This window comes from Nymphalis io, chromosome 26, assembly GCF_905147045.1.
Source record: "Nymphalis io chromosome 26, ilAglIoxx1.1, whole genome shotgun sequence".
Taxonomy (NCBI): domain Eukaryota; kingdom Metazoa; phylum Arthropoda; class Insecta; order Lepidoptera; family Nymphalidae; genus Nymphalis; species Nymphalis io.
Window position 1 is genome coordinate 4,895,832 of NC_065913.1, and position 6,186 is coordinate 4,902,017.

General features: G+C 29.1%; 1 protein-coding gene across 1 annotated transcript in view; it reads right to left on the minus strand.

The window, feature by feature from the left end:
• The window catches only part of LOC126778450 (irregular chiasm C-roughest protein-like), a 105,263-nt gene extending 99,607 nt beyond the window's left edge, over positions 1-5,656 (minus strand). The window contains exon 1 of the mRNA XM_050502000.1: positions 5,464-5,656. The gene's annotated coding sequence lies outside the window, so the exon portion shown is untranslated. The remainder of the gene's footprint in view (positions 1-5,463) is intronic.
• Positions 5,657-6,186: the final 530 nt, after the last annotated feature.

The following is a 6,186-nucleotide window of genomic DNA, read 5'->3' on the forward strand; positions in this document are numbered from 1 at the left end:
TAACCGGCTCGTCAATTCATATAACACCATAAAGTAAAAAGTAAAAGTAGCATTTAATAATTTTAAGGTCACAATATTTTATTTTAAACTAGTTGAGTATGATAATATTTCGTCTTCGACACGCCTTATCAACCAATAAAATTTTATAATAAACTTCGATTGTAACCAAAATTAAACCTTTTAATATACATAATGTTTGATCCATATTATTACACTTTAAAATGTAATTTAAATAATCCCATGTATGTGGTGCTGAGAGCATACAAATTATAGCTCTAATAACAGACAAGAAGTGCCTTATTTTGTAAATAATTTGATACCACACTCAATTACTTAAGATGAGATTTTCCTTAACGTTATATAGAAACCAATTACGTTGTTATTAAAAAGGTAATAGGGTTTTATATACATATATGTCACATTTCACTGTAATACCTATACGAACTTTGACAAGTCCATTTAAAATTTAAATGAGGTCGATTTAATGAGGCGGTAGATAAAAATATCAAGGAGAGAATTATACAGAATATGTCTATCCTCCGCCGGACAAAAAATAAATATTTTCGAGAATTTCAAAAGTCTAAGATGGCGGCGATGACATCAAGTTATATAAAATTAGTAATTATACAAATAGAACTTAAAACTAAATATGATGATAGGTTTATAAAAGTATACTGAAATAATAGCCTGTAAATATTGTTTTGTCCTGTCAATACAAATGTACGACACCTGAAGGTTCCCTGATGTTTTTCATCACCGCCGAGCACGTGATGTATTTTAAAGAATAAATAAGTTTAATTAAATTCAGTCACTTCCCGAATTTGAACAAGTAATCATCAATTAAGATTCAAGTGTTCTAACTACTGGGCCATATATGACACAGAGTCAGCGATGATACACTTGATACGTCTAACGTGTCAAGGGAACAATGATGTGACCTAATATTTTGAAATGAGAAATGAGACGAAATAAAAAAAAAATCTTCTTAGTAATGTAAAAAATCAGAGGACACGTACACACAATATGTTACACGGATCGTGTTTTTCGTTCCCGAAATCATATAATAAAACAATAGCCCAATAATGGCGTCACGTAAGAACTACACTATATAATTCGGAACAGTTTTTCCTTTACATAAAATGTTTTACGTTACATTTTTTTTATATTTGATATGAACATTTTAGAGTATCTCTTTTATGGTTGACAAAAATGTATAAATGAGCCACATCGTTTTAATTAATTGCATTAAACATTTCCTCCAATAACCAATTCACCGCCAACATAAGAATGAATTTCTGTATATCACTAATTCCATACCTGTCTATAGTATATTCCAATCGAAGTTGTAGTGATATGCAAACCTTAGATTTACATATTCCATACGATTGACTAATATCTCTGCTATATTATGCACTACAAACAATTCCATATCAATATATCTGCTTATGTAATACAAAACTATTCGACTCACGACATTTAAAATACAATTTTTTCACGAATTCATCTGAAATTACTTAAGATTTATAGCATATTACGTTAATTCGATGTAAAAGCTTTATTTATTTTTTCAACTTCCCGTGATTGACTATAAGACTTATGCTGTAACTATTTTGGCTCATTATTTTTTTATTGTGGATCACACCAATACAAGCTGGTGTTGTTTGGCGGTCGACTCTATAGTAAGTGGGTGTTAGCTACTCAACTGCTAAGAGATCTGAATCTAATTATATTTTATGAGTTTTTTTTCACATAAAATCAGCTTAGGAATGTCGTTTCGCTTGCGTTGAAACATGCAAAACCAGTAGGATATTTATTTGAACTTACATATTAAAGAGCCGAGATGGTTCAATGATTAAAACGCGAGACATTTTACCCAAGTTTGTGGGTTCATTGATGCTTTTGTGTTTATAATTCATATCGTGCTCGGTAAAGAAAAACATCGTGAGGAAACCTGCATGTGTCAGAAAATGTGCCATCAAACTGCAAAAAACGTGTTGGAATAAGCTCCAAAACTTATACTCAAGACGACATGAGACCTTAGCCCAGCAGTGGGACATTTACTGACTGTTACATTAATTTACATGTAATGTAAATAAAATAATATGTTTTTACATAGTTATAATATATAAAGTATTATTTCAACTTCAATAAATAACTCTTCAGTTCATTATCTATTTATAAACTGTTAATTAATTATTCTTAATCAGACATACATGATCATGGCGTCTGATCATTAAATCATTTTAACATTAATAAGTGTCGACAATATTATTATTATTTTTAATTATTCCAAATTTAAACGACTTTTTTTAAATAGGTATTTCTTTTTTTTAATTATTTTTTTAATTAGCTGATAGACAGACAGATTTTGATTAAGTTCACCGTAATTATTATTAAAAATGATAAAGTACTAAAGCGTGATAAAAAAATGTTCTTCAAAGTTATACAGTAAATTTTGAAAAAAAGCAACAAGGTCCGGTGAAGCGGTATTTTTAAAGAAAAGTATAAAAAACATAGATTCTAAAGCCCTGTAATACCGAATGAAGTTATACCTTCGTCTTAGGAGTTTAAAAAAAGAACGGAACCTTAAATTATACGGTGTCCGATACGGGTCTTATAATTTACTTTTTACCTTTTTTTAATACCACAATTTTTAACTACTATAATTTTTAACATCTTAAATGTCAATGTGAATTCTGTGTCTTATTTCCAGTAAGTGGAAGGTTTGAAGCTTATTCCACCACGCTAGTCAAGTGTTGGGTGTGGAAATAATATAAGTTTCCTTCATATTGATCCGAAATCTGTTGTTTGGATTAAAGTAGTCTATCCATTGGAAAAATTTTGTTCTTTGTTTGTCGCAATTTCAAATGTAAACCATCCAAGGATATATATAATTTAAAGTAAATACAACTACAAGTATAAAAGTTTAAATAAATTATATTATATTATAAGAACATGAAAATCACACTTGGTTATGTCAATAGACTATATTTAAAGTGAATGAAAATATTAAACGCAGATACTTATATATAATAATATTATATACTAAAACATTTTCCAAAACGCGCTGCGTCCTTATGTATACACGTTTTATGTGTATTCGTTTATTATTTTTTTCGTTTAGGCATTACAAAAAAATGTCTCCTCCTTTATTATTATAAATCGGATTAAAAAGATTAAATATTATATGACTTATATTGTATTAATATTTTTAAACAGTGATCAATGGTTATTAACCACCACGATACATTTTTATGTGTTTAACTAAATCACAGGTCATTGACACGCGAAAACTTCAAATCCAATGATAATTAAATTAAAAAAAATATTATTATAATTATTTAACTCTAACAGCTATGTGATATCTGTAAATAATTCACCGCAGAACGCGATCGTGAAATGTCAGAGAGCAATATGCGACATCACTAAGTATTATAAAACAAAGACCCCCCGCCACGTCTGTCTGAACGCAATAAAAACAAAACTTACAGAACGATTTTCAAACGGTTTTCACCAATGGACGCAGTGATTCACGAAAAAGGTTTAAGCGTATAATTCATTAAGGTTTTGTGTAAACTGGCTGAAATATGATTGTTGAACATGTTGGAAAAAAAATACCGACTTTTTTTTATATAGAATAGGAAGGTGGACGAGCATATGGGCCACCTGATGGTAAGTGATCACCAAAAGCCCTTAGACATTAGCATTGTAAGAAATGTCAACCATAGCCAATGCGCCACCAACCTTGGGAACTAAGATTTTATGTCCCTTGTGCCTGTAATTACACTGGCTCACTCACCCTTCAAACCGGAACACAACAATATCAAGTACTGCTGTTTTGCGGTAGAATATCTGATGAGTGGGTGGTACCTACCCAGACGAGCTTGCACAAAGCCCTACCGCCAGTATCTTTACTTAAGTGCACCACGTAAACCAATAGTAATATGTATTACGATACATTTTTATATAGAATCTATATTATCCGTGCGAAGAGTTGACAAGAACAATAATTATCGGCCTTACTTATAAACTTGGCTGTTTAGTTAAACACTGTCACTCTTTCTGTTATTATTAATATGACATTCGAAAGAAGAAGACGCAGCATTATTTAACGAATCACTCGCTAAGCAACGTTTATAAGCATTAAAATAGAGTTTCGCTGCCAATCGGTATAAATTATAACGAGTGAGATATGAAGGGGGCTTTTACAGAACAGCACTTCTGAAATTTGCATGAAATTAGTTGTGGTTTTTTCATTTTACGCGCCTAGAAAGATAAGATATAAACCTCCTATGTTTGGTTACATACATGTTTATGTACAACTTTGTTCTTATATATATATGTATGAGATGTCTGTGATAAGTTCAGATTTTTTTAATTAATTGTCTGTCTACCTAATTAGCATAATCTTTTTGTAACCACTTCGTATGATTTATTCGGATAAACTTCTTAAATCTAAGACAACTTATCGAAAGAAACAAAGTTCTACTATTACGTTTTATCACTTCATAATTTAAAAAAAAAGGTTTTTATCTATAACATAATCACAATTAAATTTTCCGAAACCGAATTAAATCATTTGATGAGTTAATATTGTTAATCAAATTACTTTAATGTTTCAAATCAAACCTTACGTATTTATTTTGTTATTAGGCTTAATAAATTACGATCATAGTCCATTCTAAATATATACTTAAAAATGCATATTGTGCCTAATTTAACATAATCAAAATATAAAATATAATATTTTGTAATAATACGACTAGGATTTTTAGGTCATAATTTATCCTACAAACAATGGCGTGTTATTGACAGTCACTTGGCAACACGTAAGTACTATGATACAATGTAATCATTATGTATTAAAATCGGCAATTTAGTAAACTTTTATTTGTTCCTGATCCAAATACTTAACAAAAAAAAATTCTATCGTCATAATAAGTAGTTTTCGAAAGATTTTTTTACTTTAAATGATATCGTTTGCTATTGCCATTTAAAAATATTAATAAATAAATGTATTTATTGTACTTTAATTTATTTCCATAGCAAAATATATATATGACATATTTAGAAGATTATTATTTTTATTTCCAAATCACACCTGGACTTGTGACTTTGGAAAGATATTACAATGCTAAACAAGAATTTAATATTGCTAATGAATATTAATCATAGCCTTAGTAACGAGTTCCTCGTGTTCTGTTATTTTGAACTTGTTTAAATAAGTTACATATTAATTTTAAAAAACCAGTTTAAATGAGCAATGAGGCAACTAACCTATACTTGAAAAATTAATTTTTTACACGTTTTTAAATTATATTTCATTCTTTTTTAATATTTTGCGCAAAAAAGTCTTGATCTAACCATTAATATTTCACTGATTTAAGAAAACAACCGTACAAATGACTACATTAAAAGTTTAATAACGAAGTTATGTCATTAAAAATTAATGAAAAAGCTCACCTTCCTCAACACGGCACGTTAAAAAAATCCATAAACAGAACGCACATTCGATTTATACAAAGAAAACACAGTGACCGAAAACAAAAAAAAAATTAGTCCCAACTTTTTAATTTACACTTTTTTTTTAGTCACAAAAAAGTATTTATATGTCACAATCACCAGTTTCAAAATTGACAGCACGTTCGTTCGTAATTCAAATTTTAAGATGCCGCGTAATAAATACAGCGTTATGGTACTAACACACTGTTACGGATGGCGCCCGGCCGGTGACTGAGGGTGTATAGTAGGCTCCGCTAGCCCCGGCCAGGCTGAATAGACATAGACTAAATGAGTATAGAACTGCTCCATTAAGCCTACTACGATAATTAATTTTATAACGTTATTCATACATTCAGTTACTAAACATTACTTATTGCTACAATTATAAAAACCATGAAAAAATATAATGTATTTTACAACGTATCTTATTTCGAAGTATTTGGCATATTACTTTTGTATAATAAAAAAATAATTTATTGTTAAATCTGAAATATATTTTTATTCTGTTTAAATGAGAGAAAAGTATCTCATTAACATGATATTGTGAAAAACAAACAATTTTACAAATATATAATTACATTTAATTTAATTGAAAACTATTACTATACATTTTTTTTAAATATAAATGTCCACGAAACTGAAAAGAAAAGACACTTAAATTATTTCAAGTTATTTGCTGATGTG